Raw genomic sequence first — 17,913 nt, 5'->3', positions numbered from 1 at the left:
TTTGAGATCTACCAAACCCTTCTCTCACTAGAAGGGAAAACCTATAATGGCAGCAGGCCGTAAGAGAGTCCCAATTTTGGAATATTTTAATGAAGTTCCTCTACCTGTGGGTAAGACAGGTATGCATGCAAAATGCAAACAGTGCAACAAAGAAATGCAAGGCCTGGTTTCCCGAATGAAACAACATCAAGAGAAGAGTTTCTTCTCAGGAGGAAGCTGTGTTTAAGATGATGAAAAGAACCTGTCTGAACATGCAGGATCTTCAGGTTGGTAAATTTTTTTATTTCATACTTCTTTCTTAAGGATGCCGGTCTTCCTTCTGGACTATTCTTGAATTCTCATATTTGAGAAAAAAAATATAGTTTTTACTCTATAGCAAAAAGAAAACGAGTACTTGTGGCACCTTAGAGACTAACAAATTTATTAGAGCATAAGCTTTCGTGAGCTACAGCTCACTTCATCGGATGCATTCGTGAGCTGTAGCTCACGAAAGCTTATGCTCTAATAAATTTGTTAGTCTCTAAGGTGCCACAAGTACTTCTTTTCTTTTTGCGAATACAGACTAACACGGCTGCTACTCTGAAATCTGTACTCTATAGCAGTATCATTTTAGATGCAGTTGTGACAAAAAAATAAATAGCTGTAATAGGAAGATCTTCCTTTTACAATTTCACCTTTGAAATAGTACTGAGTATCAGAGAATGGAATAAGTAATACTAAATGAGCAGTATGCTAATAATAATTAAATAACTGCATTGACTTATTTTGTTTAGGAGAATCCATCCTCAACATAGAGGATTCTGAAGACTAATCACCTTCAAGATCACCATAATTTTCTATAGTTTCAGAGTTATCTGCCAATGATAGTGTTTCAGTCACATCATGTATGGCATGAAGCCACAGTATATCACGTGTAGCAAAAAGAAAAAAAAACTCCATCATCCAGAAACAAGCATAGATAAGTTTGTGATAAGAACCAGCAGATTACAAAAAGAAGTAATTGATGAAAAAATTGCCCGGTTTGTTTATGCAACAAACTCTCCTTTCCATATGATTGAGAACTGACACTTCATTAACATGGTTCAGTCATTAAGATCAGGATACAGTCCACCCAAAAGAGCAGATGTTGCAAGCAAATGGCCGGATAAAGGGTATGAAAGAGAAATTTAGCAGTGTGCAAAAGGTCTAGAGGGTGAAATTGTTAACCTGAGTCTTGATAGGTGGAGCAATGTCCACACAATCCTTTTGTATGTACTTGTGTGACAACAGAAGAAGGGAGCATCTTCCTTACAGAAAGAAATGATACATCAAGAAATGCACACACAACAGAATACTTACAAGTAGCAGCAGTAAAAGCTATAATAAACTGTGAAAAAAAAATTCAAATCCCTAGTACACAGCTTGGTCACAGACAATGCTGCACATGTATCCAAGATGAGAACAAATTTAGAAGAGAGTTAAGAGAGTCCCAAGCTAACATACGGTTGCAGTGCTCATTTGATGCACCTCCAACCAAAGACTTCATTGATCCAGAAATAAAGACTAATGTTGTTGAAATTGCAAAATATTTCTATAACAACCACTTTGCAGCAGCTGCTCTGAAAAAAATTGGAAGGAACCAAGCTAACTCTTCCACAAGACATGTGATGTAACTCAGTAGTGGACTGTTTTGAGCATATATCAAGAACTAATCTGACTAACTAATCTGAAGACAGTTTGTGAACAAAATCGTGAAAAATTAGATGGCACTGTCACAGCCAAAGTTCTCAACATTGGGCTTAAGAGAAATGTTGACCACATGCTGAGTATCCTGAAGCCTATTTCTGTAGCCTTGAACAAAATGCAGGGGGGAAAATAGGTGTTTTATTGTTGATGCTGTTGAAATCTGGAAGGAACTGAGTGAAATCTTAAAAAGAGAAATATGCAATGACAGAGTTAAATTACAAGCATTAAAAAAAAAACGAATGGGACAAGCACTATCTCCAGCTCATTTTCTTGCAAATATTCTCAATACCCGGTACCAGGGTGAAACCTTAACTGCTAAAGAGGAGGAGGTGGCTATGACATGGACATCCAGCAATAATCCTTCCATAATGCCAACTACAATAAACTTCAGAGCTAAGGGTGAATGATTGAAGAAATGTATGTTTGTTGATGATGTTTTAAAGAAAGTCACACAAGTGAACTGGTGGAAGTCACTTAAGCACTTGGATTCAGACACTGTTGAAGCGATAATCTCGCTTTTAACAGCCGTAGCTTCTTCTGCCGGTGTAGAAAGAATATTTTCTTCCTTTGGACTGATTCATTCCAAATTGAGAAATCGTTTGGGACTTGAAAAAGCAGGAAAGCTTGTTTTTCTTTTCCAGATTATGAACAAACAGGAAAATGAAGGTGAAGACGACTGAGTTAGCTGCAGAAGCCAATATTTTAAAATTTCTCATGTTGACCTGGCTGACGTATTCAATTTAATTTTTGTTGGTTTTTTTTTTAATATTTTATTTAACTATTTTAATTAAAAACAATTTTAACAAAAACAAACCTGATTTTTAAAAAACTTGTAACTAAATTCAAAAAATCATATGCTTGTTTTGTTACAATATTATATGTTTGCTCTTGAAGAAAAAAATCCAGAATACTTAACATTGTTGTTGTAGTTAAATAAAACAATTTAAAAGTCTGTCTGGTGACGTTCTCCTCCTAATACAGCATGGCAAGAAAATCCTCCAAATATTAATGATTAACCTGTTGAACTGGAGATAGTTCACCTCCCAATGACTTCATACATATCTGCTTCAACTACCTTTGGAAAATGAAATAACCAAACATAAAACTAATCTGAAAAGTTTTCAAAATAGATCACTTAAAAATGTATAGTGTGTACCTTCTAAAAATGAAATCTACATCTACCTCTGAGTTGTGAAGAATATCAAGATTGTATTAAAGTTACAACCACCACCAAGAATGCACTCTTATGTAGAAATCCATGGTTAAATCGAGTCTTCCTGACTTGCGATTTAAATCAATTTGATTTAAATCAAATCCACCCTGGGACTTGGATCTCCGAAACCCTCCTGGCCAAAGCATGTTGCTAACAGCTTGAAGGGTGGGCCTGTCAGCTTTGCCAGGATGAGGTTTAGGTCCCAAGGAGGGATCGGTTCTTTTATCTGAGGGAATATCCTCTCCAGGCCTTTGAGAAAACCAATCACTATTTCATACGAAAAGACCAATCTATTGTCAACCTTAGGGCAGACGGTTGAAATGGCCACCAGGTGGACCTTAATTGAAGAAAAGGGCCAGACCTTGTTGTTTCTAAAGCAGAGGGTTTTACAAAATAAATTGCAATGAGGACTGTGTAGGTGGTACTCCGAGTTGGGAAGACCAGGTAGAGAATCATTTCCACTCTACCAGGTAAGTTGCCTTGGTATAGGCTTTTCTATTGCCTAATAGGATTCTACGAACCTGCTCCAAGCAAGCTTGCTCTTCAGGATTCAGCCATGAAGCTTCCAGCTTGACAAATGAAGAGAACTGAAGTTCGGGTGGAGCATGATCCTGGGTGATCAGATCAGGGTGCAGCAGGAGACTGATTGGGGGGCTCCACTGGAAAGCTTCAGAGGATGGCGAACCAGTGCTGTCTGGGTGACGCCAGGGTTATAAGGATGATCTTCCTGCTCGATCTCTGACAAAACCTTGTGAATTAATGGAATTGGGGAAAGGCAATAATAGAGATGAGTTATCCAGGCCAACGGGTAAGGCATCCATAAGAGACCCCAGTCTGTGGCCCTGCAGGGAGCAAAACTGATGGCCTTTCCTTTTGTTCTGGGTAGCAAACAGGTCTACAAGGGGAGTCCCCCACTTCTGGAAGACGTCCCATGTCATGTCCAGTCGAAGGGACCATTTGTGGTGAGTGGAAAAGGACCTGCTAAGGCAATCCACAAGTTGGTTCTGTGTACCTGGCACATAAGACGCCTCTAGGTAGATGAAGTGTGTAATGCAAAACTCCCACAGTCAGATTGCCTCCTGGCACAGGAGGAAGAATGTGCTTCTCCCTGCCTCTTGATGTAGTACATGGAGCTTATATTTATTGCCCATGAGAACTGAGACTACCTTGTCTGTAATGTGGATTAAAAATGCCTAGCAGGCCAGGCAGACTGCCCTGAGTTCTCAGATATTGATATGGATTGAGAGCTCGTCTTAAGACAAGAGGTCACCGACACAGACTATGCCTCAATTCAGCACCAAGTCAGTGAGTTGAGGGGAACATAAATATCATGTCCAGATGATGTTGCGACGGTGAATATACCACGGCCAACCAGGTCTGGGAAGATCTGAGTTGTATTCTCACAGTTGCACCACATATGTGCATAATGCCATGTGGCCCAGAAGGCTCATGCATATTCGGACTGTCATGGTCAGATGTGCCTCAAGGGAGCTTACCAGGGTCGAGACTGAGCGAAAACAATCCTCCAGAAGAAGGGTCTTTGCCTGTACGGGAACCCAAAACCACCCCTATGAACTATATCCTTTGTACACGGCTATGGGTAAACTTCTGGTTGTTTATTAATAGGCTCAACACCTGGAAGGTCGATTGGATGAAATGGATGTCGAATTCCACATGAGTTCTGGACCAGCCCTTGTTTAACCAGTCGTCGAGATATGGGAAAATGTGAATTACCTTTCTCCTGAGGAAGGCCAGTACTACTGCCAGACATTTGGTGAAGACCTATGGGGCGGCTGACAGCCCGAATGGCAGAACTGCCAATTGGTAATGAGTCTGGTTCACAACAACTCTTAGGAACCTTCTGTGCTTTGGAAAAATCTGTATGTGGAAGTATGCTTCTTTTTGGTCGAGGGCAGCATACCAATCCCCCGGATCTGGCAAAGGAATGATGGAAGCCAAGAAGACCATGCAGAACTTTAATCTCTTTAGATCTCGCTGATTCACTATTCAGAGCTGCAGCCCACCTGTCAAATAGGCTTTTCTCCCAACAAGTCCAGCTTCTTGGGGTCCTTCGCCTAGGGTGTGAGCCCTGCTTGATGCTCTCAGTCCTTCTCAAAAAGAAAAGGAGTACTTGGGGCACCTTAGAGACTAACCTCAGCCGTGCAGAACACAATGCCATCCACAGCCTCAGAAACAACTCTGACATCATAATCAAAAAGGCTGACAAAGGAGGTGCTGTCGTCATCATGAATAGGTCAGAATATGAACAAGAGGCTACTAGGCAGCTCTCCAACACCACTTTCTACAAGGCATTACCCTCTGATCCCACTGAGAGTTACCAAAAGAAACTACAGCATTTGCTCAAGAAACTCCCTGAAAAAGCACAACAACAAATCCGCACACACACACCCTGGAACCCCAACCTGGGATATTCTATCTGATACCCAAGATCCATGAACCTGGAAATCCTGGACGCACCATCATCTCAGGCATTGGCACCCTCACAGCAGGATTGTCTGGCTATGTAGACTCCCTCCTCAGGCCCTACGCTACCAGCACTCCCTGCTATCTTCAAGACACCACTGACTTCCTGAGGAAACTACAATCCATCGGTGATCTTCCTGAAAACACCATCTTGGCCACTATGGATATAGAAGCCCTCTACACCAACATTCCACACAAAGATGGACTACAAGCCGTTAGAAACAGTATCCCCGATAATGTCACGGCTAACTTGGTGGCTGAACTTTGTGACTTTGTCCTCACCCATAACTATTTCACCTTTGGGGACAATGTATACCTTCAAATCAGCGACAATGCGATGGGTACCCGCATGGCCCCACAGTATGCCAACATTTTTATGGCTGACTTAGAACAACGCTTCCTCAGCTCTCGTCCCCTAATGCCCCTACTCTACTTGCGCTACATTGATGACATCTTCATCATCTGGATCCATGGAAAAGAAGCCCTTGAGGAATTCCACCAGGATTTCAACGATTTCCATCCCACCATCAACCTCAGCCTGGATCAGTCCACACAAGAGATCCACTTCCTGGACACTACGGTGCGAATAAGCAATGGTCACATAAACACCACCCTATATCGGAAACCTACTGACCGCTATTCCTACCTACATGCCTCCAGCTTTCACCCAGATCACACCACACGATCCACTGTCTACAGCCAAGCTCTACGATACAACCGCATTTGCTCCAACCTCTCAGACAGAGACAAACACCTACAAGATCTCTATCAAGCATTCTTACAACTACAATACCCCCTGCTGAAGTGAAGTGAAGAAACAGATTGACAGAGCAGAAGAGTACCCAGAAATCACCTCCTACAGGACAGGCCCAACAAAGAAAATAACAGAACGCCACTAGCCATCACTTTCAGCCCCCAACTAAAACCTCTCCAATGCATCATCAAGCATCTTCAACCTATCCTGAAGGATGACCCATCACTCTCACAGATCTTGGGAGACAGGCCAGTCCTTGCTTACAGACAGCCCCCCAATCTGAAGCAAATACTCACCAGCAACCACACACCACACAACAGAACCACTAACCCAGGAACCTATCCTTGCAACAAAGCCCGTTGCCAACTCTGTCCACATATCTATTCAGGGGACACCATCATAGGACCTAATCACATCAGCCATACTATCAGAGGCTGCTTCATCTGCGCATCTACCAATGTGATATATGCCATCATGCACCAGCAATGCCCCTCTGCCATGTACATTGGTCAAACTGGACAGTCTCTACGTAAAAGAATAAATGGACACAAATCAGACGTCAAGAATTATAACATTCAAAACCCAGTTGGAAAACACTTCAATCTCTCTGGTCACTCGATTACAGACCTAAGAGTGGCTATTCTTCAACAAAAAAAACTTCAAAACCAGACTCCAACAAGAGACTGCTGAATTGGAATTAATTTGCAAACTGGATACAATTAACTTAGGCTTGAATAGAGAATGGGAGTGGATGGGTCATTACACAAAGTAAAACTATTTCCCCATGTTATTTCCGCCATCTCCACCCCGCACTGTTCCTCAGACTTTCTTGTCAACTGCTGGAAATGGCCCACCTTGATTATCACTACAAAAGGTTTTCTTACTTCCCCCCCGCCCCACGTCCTGCTGGTAATAGTCCATCTTAAGTGATCACTCTCCTTACAGTGTGTTTGATAACACCCATTGTTTCATGTTCTCTGTGTATATAAATCATCTCCCCCACTGTATTTTCCACTGAATGCATCCGATGAAGTGAACTGAAGCTCACGAAAGCTTATGCTCAAATATATTTGTTAGTCTGTATTCGCAAAAAGAAAAGGAGTACTTTGGCACCTTAGAGACTAACACGGCTGCTACTCTGAAACCAGTCCTTCTCACTGGTGGTTGCCACCATTAGAAGACTGTGTGAAATGGAGTGTGAGAACAGAAATTTGTACCATTTAGCTGGCATGAAGTATTTTCACTCCATCCATTTAGCTGTAGGCAGGAAGAAACCAGATGTCTGCAAGAGCACCTTAACTGGGTCCACAATCACCTTGTTAAGAGATAGAGCCACACTTGAGGGACCCGCTGCTGACAAGATGACTAATAGGTCGTGAGTCGCCTCTTTGAGCACCTAGCCTTGGATACCCAAGGTCGAGGCCACGCACTTTAATAAGTCCTGGTGAGCCTTGTGGTCATTTTAGGATGGTGATGCACTGGTGGCTACCAGTGCCTCATCTGGAGAAGAGGAGAAGCAGGCAGCTGAAGCCGGTTGCGAGGCCTCTGCCCCTTCATTCTATCTCCACTGAGACCTGTGAAACCTGCTCTTTAGGTTTGGCACCAGGCTCAGCACCGGAGTCTGGGTCTGGCATCTCACAGCACTATACCGGAAGCACTCTACTTTCTGAGTCCACCAAGTATGAATGCCTCGAGATGGTGCCCTGGCCGAAGGGAAATCCCCCTGGGTTCCAGAAAGGCCATTGTATGGGTGCTGGTCCCCATGGCCCCACAGACAGAGTGATCGGTAGCACCATAGCACCAGTTGTCCCAGCAGAATAGGGAGGGAAGTAGCTTGAGCGGTCACAGCAGCATGGAGAGTAGGACTCCAACGAGGAAAACGAGCTGCAGCAAGGAGACCATGGCCGTGCCAACCCTCTCAGTGCTGATGTCTGGTGCCGAGGAAAAATCCAAGGCCAAGCTATCAAAAGGGGTTTTCCCCTAGAGTGTGATCACAGTGTAATGCAAAACCTGGGGGAGGGTTCTCTGCTGCTCAATGAAACCGGTGCTGTCGAGTCCTGGATCTCTGAGGCAGTGTGATCAGGTTTCTAGCAGCCACAAATGCCTCTGTAGTGGACAGTATCACGAATTGCCCAGTACGCTGCCTGCCTGAACCAACCTGACAGATACCACTAAGGGAAAAAATTTCAGCAACAGTGCTCGGGGCATGCACACACCTACATTGGAATGGATATGTGCAAGTACTTGAAGAACATCGTTCCTGCAATTCCCTGCCTCATTCACAACACAAATAAAAGTTAAGAACTGCCAGAGTTAAGGTGGAGTGCTTGACTTTGCAACCTTAGCATAATACTTTTACCATAGCTTTTGAGGATTTTATTTCCTAAGCTTTTTAAAAAGCAAACTCAAAGTCAAAATTTCATTGTGAGAAAGCACACTGACCCCGACTTGAGTCATCAGCAGCATTGGGCTCTTTAGAACAATAGCACAGTCCTTTGCTGCTTGAGCTGTGTAACAGGTAACAGTAGAAGGTTGTTCTCCTTTATGTAGACCTACCACTAGAGAGAGGGATGGGACACACACTTTGCCATTGGGTTTTCAGAAGTTTCGAGCCTCTCTCCAGTTCTTGCACATCTCTCTCTGCTGCTGCTAACCTCCTCAGCTCTGTCCCATCTCCCACCTGATTCTATCCTCCCTCTCCGATTCCTCCCCCTGCTCCGATCCTTCTCGCCTGCTCTTTTCCTTACGACCCCTCCTGCTACCGCCTCAAGCCTCCGCATTTCCCCCGCCCCCCCATTACCATCTCCGCCAGTTCCTGGCCTTGTCATCTCCCACTCACCCACATACTCCTGTCGAGTCCCCCAACCCCTGGCTCCTATCGTCTCCATTTCCCTGGATCCTGCCCTTCTTCCACCCCCCTGCTCCTATCTTCCTGGTCCCTCTACTCTTGCCCCTGCCCCCCAACTTCTATTCCTTCCCCCCTGAACTCTTGCTCGTCGCCCCATCCTGCCTTGCATCTCTTCCCCAGTTGTTCACTTCTCTACATTCTAATCAAGCAGCTTCCTCCTCCTCCTCCATGAGCACAAGGAGGACAGTCTCCCTGCTCTTCCTTCATGCTCAGCACCACGGTGGTCCACAGAAGCCAGGAGGTTCAATTGCAAGACAAGTCCTGCTCAGCCTCTACTGCCCTGGGCTGAAGCAGGCGTAGTCATTGCACATGTGCAATTTGGTCACCACACAGGAACTTCTGGGGAGGGAGAAATTGATCATGCTCAGTATAGACGAAATCCTCAGAGAATTTAGTCACCAAAAACCTAGCAAAACTCTGCTGAGCACATGTGGACTAACATTTGTCAAAGGCTTATAACTTGGCCAAATCTGGGCAAATCATCACAGGAACAGCAAAAGGCACTTTTCTGACATCAGAGCAACCTCCCAACCAAATTTTATGTCAAAGCATAGAGAAGCTAGTGTTTCACAGTGAAACAGTTCTAACAATTGTTTTAACGTAGGCAAAACAACGTATTTCTCCATTACTTCATTCTCAGTAACAGCTGAACTGTTTTAGCCAAAAATTTCCGCACACAAACACAAATCAGCCTGAGGGAGAGACACAGCATGGGAAATTTCAGCCCAAATCATTTTAGTCAGGCAAAATTATGAGCAACTGAAAACAGGGACTTAAAATGGAACATGTCAGAAAACAATTAACTACAAACATTGCGACCTCCATGGCCTATAATTACTAACCATATTACCCTTATATCACATATAAAGACCGACACCTGCAACAGGGAAACAGACTGACAATTTCCATGTTCTCAGCGTGAAAGACTTAAACGGAAGCTATGAGGATTTGAAATTTGACATTCCTGTCAGTCGTCACCAAAAGGCACAACAAACCATTTTTAAAGTTTATATTCATTTCTTCTATGAAGTTGTCATGTCAGGTATGAGCCCTCCAGTTTGGAGAAGTTAAGGACATAAGTCACCAGGTCTATTTGGCAAATTTTAGCTAAGAATATTGTTGATGGTGAGCGACTATGCCACAGGCAGCAACACTAATGACATGTCCATCTAATGGTAGAGTCTTTAAAATAATATTCATAATTAGGCTTGGCAGAATTAAATTTTTATTTTTAAGCACGTTTCTAAACTTATGGCAAATTTTCACAGTTTTAGTGAAGTACTGAAAGGGTCAAATAACTTATATTTACCACAGATTCAAAAAGTTAAAGCTTTATAATTGTTAAAAACACAAATTCTCAACATCACATCAAAAATATCCTTAAATCTAATAATTTATTAAGGAGCACTTCTCCTACTTTGTCGATCTATAAATTTTGATTATTAATGGAAATAGTGTTTAATCAGTTTATGCATGTATGGTGAAATTAATGTTTTTTGACATTTAATGATAAAAATTTAATCCTTCTAAGCCTATTCATAATCATCTTTATTTTCATATTTTTACACTGAAAGGTTGAGAAGTATCAATCCTCTAGCCTTTAAAAAACCCAGGAGTTTTATTAACATGTATGGAAGGGAATGAAAACCTTTAGCTATCTAGTTATTAGGAAGACTAATAGAATTAAAAATGGGGCTGAGTACCCTTTAAACCTATATCTACTTTTGCAGGCTAGGCTCTTAGCTGGAGTATCTTTTCTCTACCACAATCACAAAAGATGAGGCTGGATGTTGAAGTTCAGGTTGAAAACTGTCCTACATTCTACTTTGTATTTTTTTCCTGGCAGAACTCCGCCTTTTTCCAAAAAAGTTTTTGCTGTCATGGTAGGTCAGCAGGCCTCTGCTGAACCTCCTAATGGAGACCTAAAAGTATGCAAATGAGTAGGCCAAAAGCCTGTTAAGAGTAGGGTGGAATAGGATAGAAGTCTCCTTGCTAAAGGCACAAGCATATGAATTAAAATATACATATGCACATATACATATACACGCGCGCACACACACACACACACACACACACATATATATTTTGGACTCTGGTCTCTGTTTTAGATCATCCTGAGCCTTCCATTCCAGAAAAAGATGAAGAAATATCCATTACTTTTTCAGAAGTCATCAAATTCCGTTCTGAAAACCTAATGGGGAAAACAGGTTCCAAAGTGGAGGATTCTTGATTCCGACAGCTCTGCCTCCAGACCCCTCCCAATTAAATTAAGGGGCTGTTCCGATCTGCTGAAGTGCTTGGTCTTAACTGCTGAAGTATTGCAAGGGCCCAGATGCAGTCAATGAGGATACCCAAGTCCTAAACCATGTAGGACTTTACAGGTTAAAACCCATATATTTTATTGCACAGGAAAACAAACTGGAGCAAGTGCAGATCAGGGAGCAGTAGTATGATGTGAGAAGAGCTGTCAAACAAATGAATCACATTCTGCAGAAGCTGAAGTTCCTGGATGGTGGTAAGGCATAGCCCCAAATAAAGAGCATTACAGTAACACAGCATTCAAGGCGACAATACCAGGGGTAGATATATACAAAACTTTTTTTTTTTTTTTTTTTTTTAAAGTTTGGTATTCCCCTGCTCAGGGTGCCACAAATGATTACATTATTTTTAATGCTTCATTCAATGCCCCTGAACTTTGTTTAATAAAAACTCACTAACATCAATGACTTGAGAAACATACAGAATACCAGTTTGTGAAACAGAGAATAAGCAAAATAACTATTTCCTTCAAAATAAACGAACAAAAACAAAATAAGGATATCAGTAGTTAACATTACATTTGTAAAAATAAATAAATTATAGAACAATTCTTTGAGACAATATGTGAGAATACCTAAAGTATGCTGATGATCTGGTCATACTGTCGCCTATGGAAACTTTCTAAAATATACGTGCCCTATTGATCAACCTTGTAAAGACATACCTAGATTTCAGAAAGAGACCCAAACAACCAAAACAGAGTAAAATGAAGACCGAAGAAATACCTGAGGTTCGTAATAAACGCATAAAGTAACATTACACTGGCTATAAAAGCACTTCAAGAAAAAGCATTGTGGTGGGCCTTTAACAACAAAAAGGAACCAATACACTACTGTTACACAACCATGACAGTTCAAACCAATCCATTCTACTTTATGGGAGTGATGTCTGAGTTCCAACCTTAACTCACTCCCAACACACACACTTATGTGCACAGGAACCCCAGCAGCAACAGGTGCAATAAAGGCAGAGCAGAGTTCCCCTCCTAATAAACAAAGAAAAGAATATTGAATTTCTGGTTTCATATCAACCAGGGCAGCAAACTCTACTCTACTCCACTCCAAAGCACTAGAGAATCAAAAATTAGATCAAAATGAAAGCCAAAATGAAAGATCTACTCACATAGATCTCTGGTCCCAGGGCTCAACAACTCTAACCTCCTGACCACTGGAGCAAAGAATGCTACCCAAAAGCAAAAAATGCTCAAGTGCTAGACCAGCACCTAAAACACTAATATACAAGTTATTTGGAAGAACAAATTAAAAAAAACACACAACAAGCTCGATGAGAATTATCATGGTAGCAGAGTAGCACACAACAGTGAAATGTTGCAAAACTAAACGTATATTCCCACCAAATGCAGAACCAGTGACAATAAACTAGAGGTAGAAATTGAGATGCACACAGCACAGTCTAAACCCAGAAAGGAATGACTGTATGGCCAATGTAACAGAGGGAAGATTGAGACAGGAAGGCACTCTCTATACCAAATTGTAAAATATGAAAAAAATTCAACAAAAATTTGTCCTCAGGTTATCATAAAAGAAATCATAAAAGACTTTGCCTCAAAAAGTGATGACAAAAAACTGTCTGACCTTGGGAGAAAAAAGAAAAATGGCAAAGATGGCATTACACTATGTACAATCAGATTAAGAACAGACAATAATGACAAATGGACACAGGAATATTCTCTTCCATTAATGTCTAACTTGGAAATTCCACCCCATTGAGTCACATTCAAATTTGGTCACGATTCATGATCTCAAAGCCTGAATATTGCTATGTACTGTACCCAGAAATGAGACCACCAACCTTAAGAAAGCTCTAATGTATGCACACCATTTTATGGTTGTTATACATATTGTGGTAGTGCCCAAATGTGATTTAGAAGTTTCCAGACACAGAGAACCATAATCGTGGTGTGAAAGACAGAAACATGGGCCCTGGTTCAGATCCAGTGTAGCAATAGCTATCTAATATGATATTCTGTCTCTGACAGTGGTCAATGCCAGATACTTTAGAGAAAGGTGAAAGAAACCCACAATAAGAAGATATGGGATAATCCTCATAGGTCTCATCCTATTCCTCTAATAGACATTGTCTTCAGACCTAAAGCAAGAGGTTTAATATCCCTTCCAAAGTTGGTCATCATTTGTTATAACAACTCTGAATATTCCTATATCTATCTAGATAACAGATCCATTCATGAATTTTGGTAAATTCTTGGCCCCAATTATTTACTATGGCAATGAGTTCCACGCTTTAATCCCACATTGGGTGAACTTCCCACCTTTTAATTGCACTGAATATCCCCATGATATTCAAGGCCCTCCTGCTGGAGGCCTCAAGGTTCTGCCACGCCCATCCCAGGAAAGGAGCAGTGGAGAGGTCGTTGTGAGGAAGCAACCAGAGGGGCCGTTGGAACGGTCAATCAAGGGCCAGGTGTACCCTATAAAAAGGAGCTGCAGAACACAGCAGCAGTTAGTTGCTGCCTGGAGCTGGAGAAGAAAGGACTGCAGGCCTGGCTGCCTGGAAGAGCAGGAGGGCCACGGACAGATCAGTCTGCTGGCAGGGATTGGGGGAGTGAGAGACTCATGCAGGGTGGATTTGATTTAAATCAAATTGATTTAAATCATGATTTAAATCACTAGTCAGGAAGACTCCATTTAATCATGGATTTCTACATAAAAGTGCATTCTTATTGGTTGTTATAACCTTAATACATATTCCTCAAAACTCAGAGATAGATGAGACCCAAACTGGATCTCATCTACAGCCTGCTGCCATTATAGGTTTTCCCTTCTAGTGAGAGAATGGTATGGTAGATCTCAAATCAATGAAGGCTACACTCAAAAAGACCTCAAGACTTCTGGAATATGCTGCTCAAACTGTTTCACTTTTGTTTCTACTGCCTGTCCCTCCCTCTCACATTTATCTCCACACTTCTTCTCCTTGTCCAGATCTATTTGGGCCCAAACAATCTTCTATTCATTGAACTTTTTGAAACTTTCCACTTTTAGAGAGAGGTAAGGGACTGACTTGTGTGCACAAATTTGCAGAGGGATAACGGAGTCTGTTATTTCTCACCTCTATATACTATTTATGTATTTATTTGCTGATAACAAGCCTGTTGTCTCTGGAGAGACAAACCCATAGCTTGAGAATGGCAAAACTAAGCATCTCCGATGCTATCTTCTAGATTGAGCACTGAGGCCCATTGGGTAGACAGAAAGATTAACCTAAATAATCTATACAGAAGCCCCTGGAATTCCATAAGATTAGGTCTCTAACCATGAACTATTGAAACTCATTTACAAAACTTTTCTTAAACATTACATGAATATATTGTATCATACTATAAAATTAGAATTTATATTCCCTATTCCACAATGAGATATCTTTGAGCTAAAATGTAACTTAATTAAAACTATCTTTAGATAGGTTTTTTCCTCAAAAAAGCATTTTATCAAAAAAATCCAATTTAAATAAAAAAATCCGATTTGTTTTTAATTATTGATTTTTATCCACCCTGGGCTCATGGCTGGCTGCTAGGAAGGAGCCAAGGACAGGCTGCTGGTGTGGAGCACTGAGGGAGCTCCTGGCTAGCTGCAGGAACTGAGCCTGGGGAGGGCCACAGGAAGATAGCGTTTCCAGGGAGCAAGCCCTGGGAATGCAGCCCCATACCAGGGCTGGACTGGCTTAAAGACCATGGACATACCCAACCAGGATGGGTGACCCAATTACAGTCCCCTTGTTTTTAGGTTTGGGGTGGCGGAAGGAAAGAGAACAGAAAAGCTCAATCTACCTTCTCTATACTATTCATTATTTATGTACTTTGATCAAGTCCCTTCTTATTCCTCTCTTTTCTAAAATACACAATCCTGATCTTTTCAAGCAGTTTTCATACAAGAGTTTTTCCATGCCTTTGATCATGCTCATAGCTCTTTTCTAAACCCACTCCAGTTCTAAAATATCCTTTTTCAGATCAGATGGCCAGTATTGCATAAAATATTCAAAATGGGGCCACATCATTGATTTATATAATAGTATCTGTATTAATTATTCTCCAAACCATTCCTTATGCATACTAAAATAGCTTGTTAGCTTTATGACTGCAGCTGTCCATTGAGATGTCCATGACAACATGCCAGTATTTACAGCAACACCACATACCAATGATAGCACTTTAGGCTTCAAGTTCAGGGCTTTAGTATTGATCCTCACAACCATCCACAGGAGCTATGCAATTTACTTGAGGCAAAATCTACTGACCACTATACTTATCTACATGCCTCCATCTTCCATCCAGGATACATCATACAATCCATTGTCTACAGACAAGCCCTAAGTTACAACCGCATTTGCTCCAATCCCTCAGACAGAGACAAACACCTACAAGATCTCTATCAAGCATTCTTAAAACCACAATACCCACCTGGGAAATGAGGAAACAGATTGACAGAGCAAGACGGGTACCCAGAAGTCACCTACTAAAAAATATGCCCAACAAGGAAAATAACAGAACACCATCCCTGGCCATCAAGTACAGCCCCCAGCTAAAACCTCTTCAGCGCACTGTCAATGATCTACAAACTACTCTGGAAAACGATCCCCCACTCTCACAGGCCTTGGGAAGCAGGCCAATCCTTGCTAACAGACAGCCCCCCAACCTGAAGCAAATACTCACCAGCAACTACACACCACACCACAGAAACACTAACCCAGGAACCAATCCCTGTAAGAAACTTTGTTGCCTTTTCTGTCCCCATATCTACTCTAGCGACACCATCACAGGACCCAACCACACCAGCCACACCATGAGAGGCTAATTCACCCGTACATCTACTAATGTGATATATGCCATAATGAGCCAGCAATACCACTCTGCCATGTACATTGGCCAAACCAGACAGTCTCTACGTAAAAGGATAAAATGACACAAATCAAACATCAGGAATGGTAACATACAAAAGCCAGTAGGAGAATACTTCAATCTCCCTGGACACTCAATACATTTAAAAGTAGGCATTCTTCAACCAAAAAAAAAACTTCAAAAACAGACTTCAAAGAGAAATTGCAGACCTACAATTCATTTGCAAACTTAACACCATCAATTTGGGCTTGAATAGGAAGTAGGTGTGGCTGGCTCACTACAAAAGAAATTCTCCCTCTCTTGGTATTGACACCTCCTAATCAACTAGTGGAGTGGACCACATCCACCCGGAATCAACTGGCCTTCAACACTGGTTCTTCACTTGTAAGCTAACTCCCGTATCTTCATGTGCCAAAACGTATTTATGCCTGTATCTGTAATTTTCACTCAATGCATTTGAAGAAGTGGGTTTTTACCCACAAAACTTATGCCCAAATAAATCTGTTAGTCTTTAAGGTGCCACTGGACTCCTTGTTGTTTTTCCACTAAAACAATGAAACTGATGATCAAAAACATGAAACTAGTAAGTGAGAGAGACAGACTTTTCCTCACTATCTGGCCCACAACTATGAACTTCACTCCCACAACACTTTAGAATTATCATGAAACTGCTGGAATGTAGGACATACTCCTTTGACTCTCCTTTTCCACAATAACCACACATTCAAAACGTTATCTGTATTATATAGAAAAAAATTCCAATTGTAAATAACAAACATTTGTCTAACTTTTGACTGTGCCCTTTCTTCCTTAGCTTTCCTCTGTCACTTGTAATCTTAAAAGAGTAAGCTCCTCTGGGCATGGACCATGTCACATTATATATTTGCGCAGCACCTATCACAAAGGGACCACAATCCTGTTCAGGGCCCTCTAAGGGCTGCCAACTTTCTAGTCGCACAAAACCAAACACCCTAACCCCACCCCTTCCCCGAGGCCCCGCCCCTTCCGTGAGACCCTGACCCCGGCTCACTACATTCCCCCCTCCCTTAGTGGCTCACTGTCCCCCACCCTCACTCACTTTCACTGCGGTGGGGTAGGAGTGTGGGAGGGTGTGAGGGCTTTGGGTGTTGGCTCTGGGAATGAAGAGTTTGGAGTGTAGTCCAGGCTGGGGGGGTGGGGCCGAGGGATTAGGAGTGCGGGAAGGGGCTGCAGGTTGAGGCAGAGGGTTGGGATGCAGGAGGGTACAGGCTCTGGGGTGGGACCAGGAATGAGGGGTTTGGAGTGTAGGAGGGGGTTCCAGGTTGGGGGGGAGGGGCTCGGGTTGTAGTGGGCTTACCTCGGGTTCCCAGTCAGCGGCACAGCAAGGTTAAGGTAGGCTCCCTGCCTGTCCTGGCTGCACGCACCCCAGAAGCAACCAGCAGGTCCAGCTCCTAAGAGGTGAGGCCAGGAGGCTCTGCACTCCGCTCTCGCCCGCAGGCACCACCCCACCCAGCTCCCATTGGCCGGGAGTATGGAGCCAGTGCTCAGGACAGGGACAGAGAGCAGAGCTCCATGCCCCGCCCGCCTAGGAGCCGGACCTGCTGGCCGCTTCCGGGGCGCAGCAGTGCACCAGCCCGGACAGGTAGGGACTAGCCTCC

General features: G+C 42.6%; 1 protein-coding gene across 17 annotated transcripts in view; it reads right to left on the bottom strand.

Moving 5' to 3' along the window:
- FER (FER tyrosine kinase) overlaps positions 1-17,913 on the bottom strand; it is a 395,630-nt gene that overhangs the window by 363,164 nt on the left and 14,553 nt on the right. The gene's annotated exons all lie outside the window — the stretch shown is intronic.

The sequence above is a fragment of the Dermochelys coriacea genome, chromosome 5 (assembly GCF_009764565.3).
Source record: "Dermochelys coriacea isolate rDerCor1 chromosome 5, rDerCor1.pri.v4, whole genome shotgun sequence".
Classification (NCBI taxonomy): domain Eukaryota; kingdom Metazoa; phylum Chordata; order Testudines; family Dermochelyidae; genus Dermochelys; species Dermochelys coriacea.
The sequence above is the reverse complement of the archived record's forward strand: the minus strand, read 5'-3'. Positions and strand labels throughout refer to the sequence as shown.